The sequence below is a fragment of the Acipenser ruthenus genome, chromosome 5 (assembly GCF_902713425.1).
Source record: "Acipenser ruthenus chromosome 5, fAciRut3.2 maternal haplotype, whole genome shotgun sequence".
NCBI classification, from domain to species: Eukaryota; Metazoa; Chordata; class Actinopteri; order Acipenseriformes; family Acipenseridae; genus Acipenser; species Acipenser ruthenus.
The window spans coordinates 6689479-6707139 of NC_081193.1; the positions used below are offsets into that span (position 1 = coordinate 6689479).

A 17661-nucleotide genomic window follows, 5' to 3' on the forward strand; every position below is an offset into this window, starting at 1 on the left:
GCAAAACATCATAACAGAGTGGCAGCTTTGAGATTTGTGAATTTTATTTAACACTATGAATTGTCACACATTCACCTCATGTAATAATTTGCACTCTTCAGCTCTCGATCTACTGCAGATTCCAAATCAGCAGCCACCAATGAAGATGCCCTACGTAACTCCAAGTGATTACAGAGGATGCCTGTGAAGAACTCCCAGAAAGGTGTCCTAAGCTGTCCAATATGCCAAAAGAGCAACTTCAGTTAGCTACTGGAGAGAGTTCATTACAGGCCAAACTAGGCAAGAATATTAAAACTGACACTGCAGTAATGGACAAGTAGTGTGTCACGGGTGGGGTGACCTATGTAGCTGACGACTACGCCACCTTGTTTTTAATAAGGCAAGGACCTTAGTAACCGAATGATAATTATACTCTCCAGTTCAGGTTCTTAGATTCCCAGGTTCCCACACACAATGAAACCGTATCGGATAAAACAAATTTTATTGTTCAACAGGGTACTAAAAACACGGTACAAAAAAAAAAAAAAAAAGAATTGGTAGACTAAAATAAAAAAAGGACCACACGAGGGAAGGCCAAAAACAGAACAGAAAAAAAAGCAAAAATCCACAGCACACTAAGGCAATCCCCTCCTGTCGGTCACTAGCTCCAAGAAAAAAAAAAAAAAACCATAAAAACAAGGTCCACATAAAACACCAGTCACGGACGTAACACAAAGATGGGACAAAACAGAAAGAAATAGTCCGGGGGTAAATCCCATGCTCCCGGGGTCTTCTCCTCCAACTCGCTTGGTCCGTAATCGGACTCCTCGTCGCTGGTAGGACAGCCGCTCTCTGCTGGACCTCTCCCGGCCAATCGACCACCACTGTCCCCGTTGCACCTGGGAAGGAGGAGTGAAGCAGGAGGAAGCATCAGAAGCTGAAACACAGGTAAGTAAATCACTACTTCCACCCAGAAGCTCTGGTCACTTCCCTTAAGCCAGTCTTTCACGTCGCATTTCTCTCCACTCTCCCACGTTCCTACCATGCCCTCAGACCTCGCCCGATCCTTTGTGTACTGCCACCACGCCCGACCTGGAAGCTGGACTAGAAAACCTGGAGGTAAGGCAAGTAACACACCGTAGGCCTCGAATACACCCAGAAGGGTGATACGGGGCCAACCAGCGTAGGTAAGTAGACTAGGAATTTGTCCATCTGTGTAAACAATAATCCTTTCTTCTTATTTCTTTCAGCATGGGTAGAATTCAAAATATAACCCCTCTCCCAGATCCGTGGGGAGAAAGACCCAGGTGTCCAAAAGCTGGGACGCCAACTAATAATCCGTATCTTGTTCCAGAAACAGTCCAATAAGAAAAGCAAGTGAACAAAAGAAAACAGAAAAAATTAAAAAGTGACCAAATTAAATCAACAATAAAGTAACAAAAAAAACATGAATGTGAATCCCTTTGTTTTTTTTTGGTTTAGATAAGATAGCTATGTTAGTTATCACATATAGTAACAGCCACAAAATACAGCCTTCCGTCCTATACTATCCTGCACAAAAGATAAGAATAAAAGAAAATAGTTTTTCCAAACCTGTTGGATCCAATGATTGAAGCTCTGGCCAGTTCCCTCAGCAGCGTTCCAGCCAGAAGAAAAGTAATCCAGCAAACAATCGATTTCCCAAGATGATTCCTCCAAGGCTACGCGCTTCTGCCTGCACGCGCTTCTGCCTGCACGCGCTTCTGCCTGCACGCGCTTCTGCCTGCTCAGTCTTCTGTTTCCTGCCTCCATGTCTCTCCCTGTCTCAACTCCCTGCCTTATATAGTCCCATCTGGAGCGCCATTGGCCGTGGCACTAACCAGGCAAGGCATCCTATTGCTAGGCAGAACAGCACCCTGTCCATGAATCAGCACAGCAAAAAAAAACAGCAGGGGTTTAAGAGGAGCAGATTCCACACAATTTAAAATATACAAAATAAACACCCAGGAACCCATTAACATTCGTCACTTGTGACAAGTGTCCACAGCATCATGAATGGCCCTGTAAAATAATTGTATAAGGTGGTTACATGTCTTATAATATCCCCAAAGCTATTTTTTTACAGAGCTATGATCAATTACAGAGCTTTGATCATTCAGAAATACAATGCTGATTAATAAGCAACCATCCTCCATACTGTAACTCTAAACCGCTTAATCAAAGATGTAAAAAAATACTAAAAAACAAGATGCTTTGATGTGCAATCCTGGGTGAATCACAGTCTCAAAAAGATAATAAAACACCATCTAAAGCATGTATTAGTTGTAGTTTAATATGGTTAAATATAGTAGTTTGTACAGTGTATGTTACTGATATAACAAGAATGCAATACATACTGATGTTTGCAGAGCTATTTATTTCGGGGAAACAAAAGGAGCCAGATGACCACAGCAAGATCTCAATTACAGATTTTATTCAACAAGGGGTCAGGTCAGGTCAGGACAGGTCAGATCAGGTCAGGTCAGCACAACACAACACAGCACAGTCCCGAACTGCTCGCAGGCAGCTCCTAAATAGGGATCACCCCTGAGCCCTATTGGCTAACACACACACACACGGACCAATCGCTCAGACCCTCGGTCCTGCGCAAGCAGACCGGTGGAACCGAACACAAATCACAGTGCAGCTAGAATAGACCCCATCTACATACAGCTGCACTGTACACATGACACAAAACACGTTTCACTCACAGACTCATGCAGGGAGACACAAACGGTGGGAAAGACAGGACAGGACACACCACACACACACACATAGCACAGATCGCTACAATATATATATATATATATATATATATATATATATATATATATATATATATATATATATGTACATACACAGGTAGTGGACAAAAAAAATGGAAACACCTGGGTAAATGAGGGACACCAAGTATATAGAAAGCAAGGGCTTCCACACAGGTGTGGCTCATGCGTTAATTAAGCAAATAAAATCCCAGCATGCTTAGGGTCATGTGTAAAAATGATGGACAGGCCTGGTTGCCTATAATTATGGCTAGCATGGCTGCAAGAGGAGAACTCTGTGACTGACCTATATATACTAAATTGCCTTTTGTGCACTACCACATGTACAGCACAGGGGTCAGTATCGACTCTCTCTGCATTTTCTATCCAGGGCCCTCCACCCTGACACACTGCAAAACAAAGTCATGTCAGTCTGCGCTGAAATTTAGCATTGTGGCAGAGCAGGGCTCTGCCCTTAGAAATACTGGCAGGGAAGAAGTTAAATTCTCCTCCCTGCCCAGGTTGATTGCTTCAGGTGGGAGCAATCCACCAATTAATTATTCAATTATTATTCAGCCACCTGGCATAAAAGGAGGCCTCGGCCTCCCAGTTGGAGAGAGAGTTCTGGAAGGAGAAGAAGTGGTTTTCCTGTGTGTGCTGTGTTTTGTAAGTTTTTGACCAGTGAAGGCAACACCCAGCCTGGAAACTTTATTTGTAAGTTTTGTTTTGTGTTTATTATTTTGTGTTTAAAACCTTTTTGTTTGGCCCTTGTGCCTATTTATTTGATTATTTTTTGTTTTAATAAAGATCGTTATTTTGCCCTTTTCACTGTCTCTGAGCCTCAAACCTCTGTCATCCTTGTCACAAGCATATACAGCATGTTGGTTACTGAACAAACAAGCTGGTCTGTGACCCAGTGTTAATTAGATTGGTTTGAACCTCAGCTGTTATCTTTTAAACTGGGGTAGGCAACACTGGCAGTCCAGGTATCTGTGCCAGTCATGCCCCCGATTGTTAAAGTTAACCAATTAAGCTTCTTTGCTATTTAAAATGTGGTGACCACTGTAGTGACTTTGCAAATAAAGGGCATTTATGAATGATGCAAGGAACTGTCACTTAATAATGTCAGGTCCATGATAACATATTCTTTTAATAGACTGGGAGCATCTAATGTGTTACTGCAAGTTCCCAGATGTCTTCATGTCTTACTCAAGTGTGGCAAATTAAGTTACAGTCCTGTTTGAAATATTACAAAAGATCATTAAAAGATCTGCCGCAGTATACGGTGCCATATGCATTATTGATTTTTGTATGTTTTTCTGACACAATTTGTTCAAGTGGGTAACACGCTATGGGGCAATGCAGAATGTCCTCAGTCAAGCTATACTTCCTTCCTCCAGTCATCCATTAATTAAATGATTCCAGTAAAATGTTATGCAGCCACCAGGTCTGACACTATCCAAAACATCCTTGCATTATATGCTGCACAATCCAGCATGGACTGTCCATTGACGTAATGCAGATGTTTATTTTGGTGGCGATGGAAGCCAAACAAACACCTGTTTATAACGTGAACACGTGGTTTCTGTTGAATCCAGGCATCACATACTGTAAAGCTGGGGCAGCATTATTGCATGACACTACAATAAAATATACATACAGATGTGACACATGTGCCAAAAAAAACAGTAAAACAAAGGTGTTACCAAACCTAGTGCATCAGGACGTGTTGTGGTTGTATAGCTATTCAGTCAATTAGGTGTCCTATTAATGTCATCCATCAGGCTACAAACACTCTCAGAAACTACTCCAGGCAATTATACATAGTGTGTTTTTAGGCCTTCAACCGTGTTAAGTAGAAGTACCTCTTTCTTGCGTTTTCCTTGAACAGACTTTGATCTCAAGCTTCCACCCTTAATTAAAGAATATTTAAGGCCATGGTCAGAACAAACAAACACCGAGCCATGTCACTTATTTGGTCTGTCAGGCTCAGCAGAGGAGTACCGCTCAGTAGTACCTTTCTTTTCTGCTGTTGATTGGGTTTTCCATGGAATCAATGGCAGCATTCACAGCAAGAGGGCCCGGCACGTTTCATGTCAATACGCGCGTACCTGTTAAAGACCCTGAGGTTTTCCCAGGATAGGGAATGCTTATCTCAACTATGGATCTGTTCTAATTTAGGTGTGCACCCAAAGGGATTTTTCTCTATCGTCAAATTAAATTATAATCCTAGAAGCAGCTGCAACAATATTAATAATGGTATAGAGGTTTTCACTGGTGTATGTTCCAGGCTACAGTGCCATCAATCTTTGGGATGACATTCTAATCAGTGAAACAGAAATATATGTTGAGCATTTATAAAATAGTGGAGTTGTTTTTGTAAAAGTGTTTTTGCATATATGCTTTTAGAAAAGTATACAGCAGCAATAAAAAAGAAATTGCTAGCTATAGTACAATGTAATGTTAAACACACACCAACTGTTACTTTATCAACGTCCGCACCGCAGAACAATGCAGACCAATTGCCAAGCACAGTGTCAGTCACAGCCAATATGTTATTCAATAAAAGATTCACACTGTCAGCTGCTCGATTCAAAACAGTCAATATGCTTTTCTTATTAGTTCAAAAATACACTTTTAAAATGAAATTCAACAAATATTTTTTCTGTACAAAAACAAGCATCAAGGCCAACGGTTCTCAAACTGTGGGTCACGACCACAAATGGGGTCACAAGTGCCTTCTAATGGGGTTGCGAACACCTCTGCAATTTAAAAAATAAATTGTAGTTGGTGTGTTAATTTATTATTATTATTGGCACTTTTTACTCAGTTTTACTCCCAATGGGTCCCTCGCCCTACATCAGTGTTGCCAACTCCACAAAGCAGGAAGTATAATTGATGTCCAGAACTGTGCAGATCTGTGGAAATCTGCGCTACAAGAACGCCACCACTGCACTACTTCAGGACAGGAGAAACGTGGTCTATTGAGCTGCTTGTGACTGATGTTGTGATGATACAATTTGGCAACTTCTTTCTCTGAAAATCGGTGTTGCCGGCAGTGAAAGTAGCTAGATTTGTCGCTAGTTGCTTTGACAATGTTTTTGTCGCTAGGGAAACCCAAAAGTCACTAGATCTAACGACAAAATCGTTAAGATGGCAACACACTACCCTACCTGCCTTTGTCTGAACGTTCTGAACTGGTTACATAGCAACCAACTTCCCATGGCAGCCAAGCAGCAGAATCCACTTCTGTAGTGTTTAGTCCAGCCTCTGTGATTTTTCTTGTGAAGTGTTCAATGAGTTGTTTTATAAATATCTAAAGTGACAGTTTTCTGAAGAAAAGTGTTGGAAACAAGAGTAATGAAGCGGAATCGAGAACAACAAGAACCCAAAAAAGAAAACCTGAAATGTTTATAGATTCTTAAAGGCTGGCTTTGCTTCCTTGATTACCTGTTAGATATTTTTGATCGCGTAAACATTCGTAATGGCTATATATTAGTTTTGTTGATATTGCCTTGCAGTGCATGTTTTACTTTTCAAAACTCACCACTGTGTTCCGCAATAACACAGGGCAGTGGGGTCGCGTAGTCATTTCTGGTGGTCGCAGTGGAGCGAAGTTTGAGAACCGGCGGCAATGCACTTGAATTAACTGTGTTAACTGGTTTTAAAGTTTTACCACCAGATGGTGCTTTAAAAAGAAGTGTGCACTGTTCACGTTTTAGTAGAGGTGCAGTGGAGTCATTTTGTCTAGTTTATTTCTGGAACTCAAAAATGCACCATTAATTGAGTTGTTTATGGAAATCTTCATGAGCGAGAAAGCACAGCACTCTACGATCGTTCATGGGGTATTCTGTTTATATAACAAGTATAATGTACAATATGTTTTAACCTAAATTAAACAGCTGCCTTTGGAAAAGTGTGTGTGTGGGGGGGGGGGGGGGGGGGGGTTGGAGTTGATCTTAGCTGCAAAGGGACAGTGACAAATGTATTCACACTATATAAATTACACAGGAGCAGTGACAAAGCTATGTTACCATTTCCAGAAAAATGTCAACAGGAATACAAAATTAATTTATATAAGGTACTGTAGCTCCACTTAAACGAGAAAACTGCCAAGATTATCTATGTTCAGATAACTGGCCTGTGTACAATCTTAATGGTGAGAAAAATAGATTCCAGCTTGCTATATAGTCTTGACATAATCAGGATCCTGCCTGGTCTAGGTATCAGTTTCAGTTTAATGAACTGAAGGAATGAGTCACACTCCCACGGCAGCTCACATCTTCCCCAGTCCTTAAAAAGGCTCCAGTCACATGACCTCTCGCCCCATCTGGTTTTAATCAAATGAATCTAAACCCTCCAGCAGGCCTCATTGCGTGCCTATTCTTTAGAGAGGAATGTATCTGTCTTTATCTGGTCTGATTATTAAACCAGCACTAGAAGAAACAATGTAATACAGGGTATACTCACACTGACATGTCTCTGCTGCCTCCGACTCCCTAACTAAAACAAAAAACAGAAATTTAAATCAAGTGGAGTGAGATTTATTACAAGCTGTCAGGTTTGTTGTGTTTTAACTTTTTAAAGCTCAGCAAACAAACTAACACAAGTTCCATATAACTGTGTAATGTGTTATGAAATGAGAATCAAAAGATCTTAGACACATTGATATACAGTGCTCCCTCCCTTATTTCTTCTCTATCTGCTATTACTAGACTTTGATAGGTTTAAGTTTTTTGTAAAGCAGGGAACGTCGATCACAAAGTGAATTGGATGGCTATCGCCATGTCTAATCATGTAGAACTCCACTGGTTTTCCCCTGGGACACTTATCACCCTTCCTTAAATGCGCTTTACTTGCTCTCATCTGCCCCCTATTTTACTGCATTTAATCCTGTACTTCAGAGTACTGTAAACTGCCAAGTGTTTAATATGTAGTATTTTGTATTTAATCATATCCTGATGTAACTATCACTGACACTGTTATCTGCTGTATTATTGAATTGTATTTTGTCACACTTGTACTTGCTTGAACCAAAGTCATTGTATTTATCTTGCTCTTAATTGTATTATTACTTCTACTGTGATACTTGAAATGTATTTGCCTACGATTGTAAGTCGCCCTGGATAAGGGCGTCTGCTAAGAAATAAATAAATAATAATAATGTGTGCACGTGACAGATGCTGCCTAAATTAGGCACCTGGAAGCTCTTTGTATTGTGATCAGCGGGATGAATGGAACCTTTAAATTATTATTATTATTTATTTCTTAACAGACGCCCTTATCCAGGGCGACTTACAATTGTTACAAGATATCACATTGAACAGATATCACATTATTTTTACATACAATTACCCATTTATACAGTTGGGTTTTTACTGGAGCAATCTAGGTAAAGTACCTTGCTCAAGGGTATAGCAGCAGTGTCCCCCACTTGGGATTGAACCCACGACCCTCCGGTCAAGAGTCCAGAGCCCTAACCACTACTCCACACTGCTGCAATACGGAAGGGTCCCCCAGTGACTCACCTTGCTAAAGCACGGCAGTGTGGTGTGCAGGGTGAGTCATACAGTCAGGGGAGCGCAGGGGAGCGTTCACTAGAGTTCCTGGGTGTAGAAGAGGAAGCTGGCTTGGTCGTGGGATCGAAGGACGTCCACTGAACCTTCAGTTTCCCTGAGCTGAGTGGGGAATTTCTGTGCTGAGGGGAAAAAATAATTGGACATTCCAAATGGTGGAAAGAATTGGGGGTAAAATTACTGGGCACACTAAATAAAATAATAATAATAATAATAATAATAATATACATATATATATATATATATATATATACAGACGTGCTCAAATTTGTTGGTACCCCTCCACAAAAAACGAAGAATGCACAATTTTCTCTGAAATAACTTGAAACTGACAAAAGTAATTGGCATCCACCATTGTTTATTCCATATTTAATAGAAATCAGACTTTGCTTTTGATTTTTTATTCAACATAATATTGTAAATAAGAAAACAAATGAAAATGGCATGGACAAAAATGATGGGACCGCTAACCTAATATTTTGTTGCACAACCTTTAGAGGCAATCATTGCAATCAAACATTTTCTGTAGCTCTCAATGAGACTTCTGCACCTGTTAACAGGTAGTTTGGCCCACTCTTCCTGAGCAAACTGCTCCAGCTGTCTCAGGTTTGATGGGTGCCTTCTCCAGACTGCAAGTTTCAGCTCTTTCCATAGATGTTCGATAGAATTCAGATCAGGACTCATAGAAGGCCACTTCAGAATAGTCCAATGTTTTGTTTTTATCCATTCTTGGGTGCTTTTAGCTGTGTGTTTTGGGTCATTATCCTGTTGGAGGACCCATGACCTGCGACTGAGACAGAGCTTTCTGACACTGGGCAGTACGTTTCGCTCCAGAATGCCTTGATAGTCTTGAGATTTCATTGTGCCCTGCACAGATTCAAGGCACCCTGTGCCATGCGCAGCAAAACAGCCCCCAAACATAACCGAGCCTCCTCCATGTTTCACTGTAGGTATGGTGTTCTTTTCTTTGAAAGCTTCATTTTTTCGTCTGTGAACATAGAGCTGATGTGACTTGCCAAAAAGCTCCAGTTTTGACTCATCTGTCCAAAGGACATTCTCCCAGAAGGGTTGTGGCTTGTCAATATGCATTTTAGCAAATTCCAGTCTGGCTTTTTTATGTTTTTCTTTCAAAAGTGGAGTCCTCCTGGGTCTTCTTCCATGGAGCCCACTTTCGCTCAAAAAGCGACGGATGGTGCGATCAGAGACTGACGTACCTTCACCTTGGAGTTCAGCTTGTATCTCTTTGGCAGTTATCCTTGGTTCTTTTTCTACCATTCACACTATCCTTCTGTTCACTCTGGGGTCGATTTTCCTCTTGCGGCCGCGCCCAGGGAGGTTGGCTACAGTTCCATGGATCTTAAACTTCTTAATAATATTTGCAACTGTTGTCACAGGAACATCAAGCTGCTTGGAGATGGTCTTGTAGCCTTTACCTTTACCATGCTTGTCTATTAGTTTCTTTCTGATCTCCTCAGACAACTCTCTCCTTTGCTTTCTCTGGTCCATGTTCAGTGTGGTGCACACAATGATACCAAACAGCACAGTGACTACTTTTCTCCATTTAAATAGCCTGAATGACTGATTACAAGATTGGAGACATGTGTGATACTAATTAAAGAAACGAATTAGTTTGAAATATCACTATAATCCAATTATTTATTATCTTTTCTAAGGGGTACTGTGGCGGAGTGTCCCGCCCCTATTTATTATTATTTGTATTTTTGTTTGCGGCGCGGGTAAAAGCGCCGCGTCTTTTGTTATTATATTTAAAAACCCCGTGAGGATGCATGGCTGATCAGCTACTGATTATTTAACTAGCTGACAGTCATGCATCCTTACCAAACGCGTGCAGACTCTGGCCGGGGGATAATAAGATAATTACCAACTAGTTAAATCCCTCGGCCAGAGTATATAAACCAGCAGCACTCTGCACTCGGGGTTGAGAGTGTAGAGGAGAGTACGGGAGAGCGGAGAGAGAAAAAGCAACATTAACAAAACAATTGCTAAGACGTGCTGGATTTCCCAGCACATCACTTACTTGTTTGTTTGTTCATTCGTTTGGCCCTTGTGCCCTTTTGTTTTGTGTTGTGTTAATTTGTTTAATATTTTGTTTATTAAATACGCTGAGTGCACTAACACTCAGCTTCAACCGCCCATCCACTGTTTGGTTTGAGTTACTTCCTGGTCCGTGACGTCATCCACATCACCACTGCGAGCCAGACTGTCACATATGGTGTCCTGCGTGGGACAAACAACGCCTCCAACAGCCGGACCAGGATTGAAAAGTGCGTTTTTTTTGTTTGTTCGTTTTTTTTTCAAATTAAAAATGGGGAAAAGTAGCCGGAGGAGAAAGCAGCAGCAGCAGCAACAACAGCAGCAGGAGGCGCAGCAACATCAGCCTTACCTTGCCACACTGGATATCTGCCTCACCTGCCTGAAGGGTGAGGAGTGGTGCTTCGCGGTTGGTGAGGTTGGGCACGTGGCACCAGACCAACCCCCTCCATGGCAGGAGAAAGAGGAGCCAGAGCGTCCAGTGAGGGAGGACCTGCATCCTCCAAAGAGGACGAATGCACTCTCCTCTGAGGGAGTCTGGGACTGGCTGGTGGAGCCGGGGAGGGATTATGAGGAAGCCCTCCCTGCAGTGATCAACCTCCTGTGGGCAAGAGATGGGGAGCGCTGGGAGGCGTGGGAACAGCAACACCACCCAGCTTCCCTCCCAGACATCGCAGCCATGGTGTTCAACTACCTGGCTGCGGATATGGGAGAGACCCTGCTGCTGCCATCTCCAGCACAAAAGGGAGAGGAGCCATCGCTACCGTCTCCACCAGCAGAGGGAGAGGAGCCATCGCTGCCGTCTCCAGCGCCAGAGGGAGAGGAGCCATCGCTGCCGTCTCCAGCGCCAGAGGGAGAGGAGCCATCGCTGCCGTCTCCAGCGCCAGAGGGAGAGGAGCCATCGCTGCCGTCTCCAGCGCCAGAGGGAGAGGAGCCATCGCTGCCGTCTCCAGCGCCAGAGGGAGAGGAGCCATCGCTGCCGTCTCCAGCGCCAGAGGGAGAGGAGCCATCGCTGCCGTCTCCAGCGCCAGAGGGAGAGGAGCCATCGCTGCCGTCTCCAGCGCCAGAGGGAGAGGAGCCATCGCTGCCGTCTCCAGCGCCAGAGGGAGAGGAGCCATCGCTGCCGTCTCCAGCATCAGAGGGAGAGGAGCCATCGCTACCGTCTCCAGCATCAGAGGGAGAGGAGCCATCGCTACCGTCTCCAGCATCAGAGGGAGAGGAGCCATCGCTGCCATCTCCAGCATCAGAGGGAGAGGAGCCATCGCTACCGTCTCCAGCATCAGAGGGAGAGGAGCCATCGCTACCTTCTCCACCAGCAGAGGGAGAATGCCTGCTGGTTTCGCCTCCACAGCCTGGGGAGGAGCCCGAACGTCCTACGCCCGAGTGGGAGGAGCCCGAACGTCCTACGCCCGAGTGGGAGGAGCCCGAACGTCCTACGCCCGAGTGGGAGGAGCCCGAACGTCCTACGCCCGAGTGGGAGGAGCCCGAACGTCCTACGCCCGAGTGGGAGGAGCCCGAACGTCCTACGCCCAAGAGGGGGGAGTCGGTGCGTCCACAGCCCAAGAGGGAGGAGTCGGTGCGTCCACAGCCCAAGAGGGAGGAGTCGGTGCGTCCACAGCCCAAAGAGGGGGGAGTCGGTGCGTCCATAGCCCAAGAGGTGGAAGTCTGCGCTTCCACAGCCTTAGGACCCAAGCTGCAGTCCCAAGAGCCAGAAGGGGAGGAGTTACAGGCTCAACCCCCTGAATTTTTCTGGGGGGGAGAAGGGCAGGATGCTGATGTTCCCCAGCAGCCTCTATTTATGCTGCTGAAGGGAGCACGGCACACACCAGCCCAGCCGCCACAGCAGAGGGAGCCAGAACCGCCACAGCCTCCCTCTGAGTGGCCAGCATCCGCCCCATCGCCTCTGCCTCCACCACCACCAGGAGCAGAGCAGCAGGAGCTGCCTCTGTCTCCACCACCACCAGGAGCAGGGCAGCAGGAGCTGCTTCTGTCTCCACCATCACCAGGAGCAGAGCAGCAAGAGCTGCCTCTGCCTCCGCCACCTCCACCAGCAGAGGGTGAATGCCTGCTGGTTCCACATCCACCGTCGTGGGAGGACTGCTTGCCCCTCCCACCTCCACCAGCAGAGGGTGAATGCCTGCTGGTTCCGCCTCCACCGTCGTGGGAGGACTGCTTGCCCCTCCCACCTCCACCAGCAGAGGATGAATGCCTGCTGGTTCTGCCTCAACCGTCGTGGGAGGACTGCTTGCCCCTCCCACCTCCACCAGCAGAGGATGAATACCTGCTGGTTCCGCCTCAGCCACCGTGGGAGGACTGCTTGCCACTCCCAGCTCCACCAGCAGAGGGTGAATACCTGCTGGTTCCGTCTCAGCCGCTGTGGGAGGACTGCTTTCCCCTCCCACCTCCACCAGCAGAGGGTGAATACCTGCTGGTTCCACATCCACCGTCATGGGAAGGACTGCTCCTGCCCTGCCTCGCACCACCCAGGGATGCCTGCCTCGCATCGCCTGGGGCTGCCTGTTCCACATCGCCTGGGGTCGCCAGGGATCCTGCTTCGCCTGGGGTCGCCAGGGATCCTGCTTCGCCTGGGGTCGCCAGGGATCCTGCTTTGCCTGGGGTCGCCAGGGATCCTGCTTCGCCTGGGGTCACTACACTGTGGTCGGAGCCCCACGGAGGGGAGCTGCCGGCCATGAAGAAAGGGGGGGAGGTCAGGAGACCAGCTTCCCCAGCCGCACTTTCGCGGCCGGAGATCATGTGGTCAGAGCCCCACGAAGGGGAGCTGCCAGCCATGGAAAAGGGGGGGGAGGTCAGGAGACCAGCTCCCCCAGCCGCACTTTCGCGGCAGGAAATACTGTGGCTGGAGCCCCGTGAAGGGCAGCTGTCAGCCATGAAGAAGGGGGGGGAGGTCAGGAGACCAGCTTCCCCCGCAGCAATTTCGCTGCAGGAGAAAGGGTGGCCAGAGCCCCACGGAGGGGAGCTGTCGGCCATGAAGAAGGGGGGGCAGGTCTGGAGACCACCCCCAAAAATTTTTTGGCCAGAGGAGCTGGCCGGTGCGCGGGCCATTGGAACACTACGGCTGTTTGGGTGGGAGGAGGACATCCCACCGTGGCCGCCACCTTTGGCCCGTTGCTGCCCCTGTTCCTGCGCCGGGACTGCTGACCGGGACTTTGGGGACTAAGGGGGGAGGTGGCCGAAAAGGCCATGTGTGCTGCGCACAAGGGGGGGCATGTGTGGCGGAGTGTCCCGCCCCTATTTATTATTATTTGTATTTTTGTTTGCGGCGCGGGTAAAAGCGCCGCGTCTTTTGTTATTATATTTAAAAACCCCGTGAGGATGCATGGCTGATCAGCTACTGATTATTTAACTAGCTGACAGTCATGCATCCTTACCAAACGCGTGCAGACTCTGGCCGGGGGATAATAAGATAATTACCAACTAGTTAAATCCCTCGGCCAGAGTATATAAACCAGCAGCACTCTGCACTCGGGGTTGAGAGTGTAGAGGAGAGTACGGGAGAGCGGAGAGAGAAAAAGCAACATTAACAAAACAATTGCTAAGACGTGCTGGATTTCCCAGCACATCACTTACTTGTTTGTTTGTTCATTCGTTTGGCCCTTGTGCCCTTTTGTTTTGTGTTGTGTTAATTTGTTTAATATTTTGTTTATTAAATACGCTGAGTGCACTAACACTCAGCTTCAACCGCCCATCCACTGTTTGGTTTGAGTTACTTCCTGGTCCGTGACGTCATCCACATCACCACTGCGAGCCAGACTGTCACAGGTACCAACAAATGTGTCCAGGCCATTTTAGAATATCTTTGTAGAATAAGCAATAATTCATCTCTTTTCACAGCTTCTTTGCTTTATTCTATGACATACCAAAGGCATGCAAGTATACATGATAAAATAGCTTTTAATTTCATCACTTTTCAGGAGGAATGAAGCATTATTTCAATGAGCTGTAAGGGTACCAACAAATTTGAGCATGTCTGTATATATGTATATATATACACACACATTATAATACAGTAGAGGTTTGTAATGGACTACACCTCTGAAATGTGTGCATTTTTTAACTGTGATGTATCGGATCTAATTACCACCGTCATTTAAACCATTAAAAGAAGGGGAAAAACAGCCAACAGTGTGTGTGAGTCTCTTAAGTGGATTTATGTATTTAAAAGTATGTTAAATTCAAGGACTGATAATATTTTATTATTTAATATGCATGAGGATCCGCTGCTACAGTATTTAGATCAATTGAATAGACCCCAATAGCTATCCTGTTCAATACCAACTATGTTACAATGTACAATGTATGTACAAGAAAAAGCCATTGTGGGAAATAAAAAAAACATAAAAGTCCTGAAAATATAGGACACATACATTTATAAGATTATGGTTGATAAATGTGCAATGACCAATAACCCATTTTGATTATTATTATTAATAAAACCATACACTAACTTCAACCATTAACTCTTCCGGATACAGACTAAAAGCCTTCTTATTTATGTTATATTTCAGAGCCCACAATTGTGTATATTGTTTGTCAAATTACTTATCTAGGTAATGAAAGATGCTATTGCATGGAAAGTGGACCCATAGACAGTGCTCTAAGTTACTGTGCTTTGCCCCTGTTGACAGTAATTGATACAGTGCAGTTCCTGCTGGTAATGATGATCCTGTGGGTAGCTACAGGAAATGTAGTTCTTTGGTGCCAGATATTACATGTAGGATCTATAAGTGAAGGAGAGCTGTCAAATTGCCCTAACACCTCATATGAATTCTTGTTCTGGTGGATAGTTTTAAAACATATACACTATGCATTAAAAAACAAACTGTGGATAAGGTAGCGTAACTTTTAATATAGAGTTGTACACATACATTTAGGACCAAAAAAGTTTTCATAAGAATACAGAATTGAATTTTTTTTTTTTTAATGATCTACAGCAAGGGTTCCCAAAGTTTGGTGATGGAGGGCCAATTTCCGGAGGTTGCATGGGATGGGGGCCGCACAAGAAAATGTACCACTCATGAAACCGAAATATGTCCCAAATCATACCTTTTTTATTTCCTATACATTTTTGTATTTAAATTAGGAATGTTTATTACTACCACTGCAACACCAGCAGCTTTGAAATGTATTTGTATTTTATCCTGTGTCTTGGTGCCACAACAGGCTTAGGTTTGAGCACTAATATCATGCTGTCACATCTTACATTGTCCTGGTCACAACAATTAAAGAAGATGATACCGAAATAGATACTCTTCAAATTATACCAATTAAAGTCGTTTGTGGGTTATTGTTCAGTAGTGAGGCAGAATGCATCTTGACTTGCACAACTAACCACTTCACTAAGAGCTGAATGTATGTACAGTGAACTCTGCTTAATACGAATCTCTGGGGACCATACAAATAGTTTGAGATGTGCAAAGATCGAATTAAACAAATTATGTAAATTGCCCCATGGTGTGGACATTTAGAGCTATTTCCATAGTAAATGTGCAGAAATAAAACACAGACATTACTGTATTTTACCTTGATGTTTTTATTTTTATTTTTTTCTGAATACAACAAAATATTCACACATTTCTATTTAAAGTGCTATTTATTCATAAATTCTCTGTCATTCCATTGGTGCTTTTTATGCAATTACATATGATTGCTACGTAACATCCTACTAGCTGCTGTACTGTAGCCTAACTGTGGCCTTATTCAGAAACATTGTACAAAAAAGTAATGTAACAGTAACAATTGTTAACTGTAGCAGGTTACTGTTACTACAGTAGCGCTTTCCCCAACAAAAGATCCAAGTTGAACAGCAAAACTACAATACTGTACAAAAAGCATTTTTCCAATGTAGTTGAAGCTGAATACAGTTTTGCTCTTAAAATAATAAAATAAAATCTACAAAAGAAAAAGTGCCTGTATAGTGAACCGTAACGTTTCTTGCACTGGCTCTGTTATCATTACAGAAGTTAGCGAGCTACTTCAGCTGCATAAAGTAATCTAACATTGTCTGGATGGTACCTTCACGTCTTGATATCACAGTCATTGAGCATCTTCCCCTGTGGAAAGCGATCGGAGACAAAATAATAATTTAGGAAAAGTAGAAGTGCTGTCATAACATGTGGAGGGATTGGGCCGACTGCAAAACTCAGAACACAAATAAAGTTCTTAAGTTTTTTTTTTTTTTTATTAAACGAAGAATGCCTCAAGCCTTTCCAAATTAGATACAATTATGTTGACCTACTCATTATATAGCCTACTGAAAAGTTTCACTCAGGTACGTTAGTTGTGTATTATCACTATTATTATTATTATTATTATTATTATTATTATTATTATTATTATTATTATTAATGGATCAACTTACCTACTGTCCTCTTACATGAGATTTGTGGTGCTGACTTCTCCCGGCCACAATCTCTGACAACCTGGGCTTGATTCCCGTTGTCACAATGCGAAGGACTGAATGTAGGTGGTCATTGGTCAGTCTGGATCTCAATTTGGATTTGTTGATGTTCATGGTGGAGAAGGTTTTCTCACAAGTGTACGTGCTTCCAAATAGAGAAGCCAATCGAAAGGCATGCTGGCGGTAAGATCTGTCAGGAACGCCAGATCACAAATCCATTCAACGTCACTTAGATGTGGCAAATCCTGCCCTTTCTGGTGCATGAAATCTGTGATTTCTTTTCTCAACAGAAAAAAACGCTTCAGAGTGGCCCCTCTGCTTAGCCACCTGACAGCTGTGAAGTAGATCACTTCCCCAAATTCAGCCTCTGATTGTTCCAAAAAGGCCTTAAATTGGCGGTGATTCTGAGCTCTGGATTGAATTAAATTAACTGTCTTGATAACGATGTCCATGATGTGCCCCATCCCGAGTACGCGTGCAGCAAGAGCTTCTTGGTGAATTATACAATATTATGTCTACACCCCCGTCTTCCAAAACTTTCTTGCTTATAAGCGCCACAGCACCTGCCTTACCCCCATCATTGATGGTGCTCCATCTGGCAAGTTATTAAGCAACAGTATGCTTCTTTTGCTGGTGCCAGTAATATATATGGATGTGAACCTTGAACCTCAATGCTCAGAGACGCAAATATTGAACTATATCAGCTCCTAGAAGGAACCTATTCACCGCTAACCCTGAATGTGTTATTGTAATGGATGATGAACTGTACAGAACAAGACAGTTATGACTCCTCAAGTTGCACTTGAGGAGTACTAAATGAGTGCCATCAATTTCAATATTAGTACTTCACACTGGT

General features: G+C 44.1%; 1 long non-coding RNA gene across 1 annotated transcript; it reads right to left on the reverse strand.

The window, feature by feature from the left end:
- Positions 1-464: 464 nt before the first annotated feature.
- On the reverse strand, positions 465-1750 carry LOC131737197 (uncharacterized). The gene is made up of 2 exons (XR_009328782.1): positions 1573-1750; positions 465-1323 (listed from the first exon to the last, which is right to left on the reverse strand). It is a non-coding gene; the product is annotated as an uncharacterized LOC131737197 (long non-coding RNA).
- Between the last annotated feature and the right edge of the window lie 15911 nt (positions 1751-17661).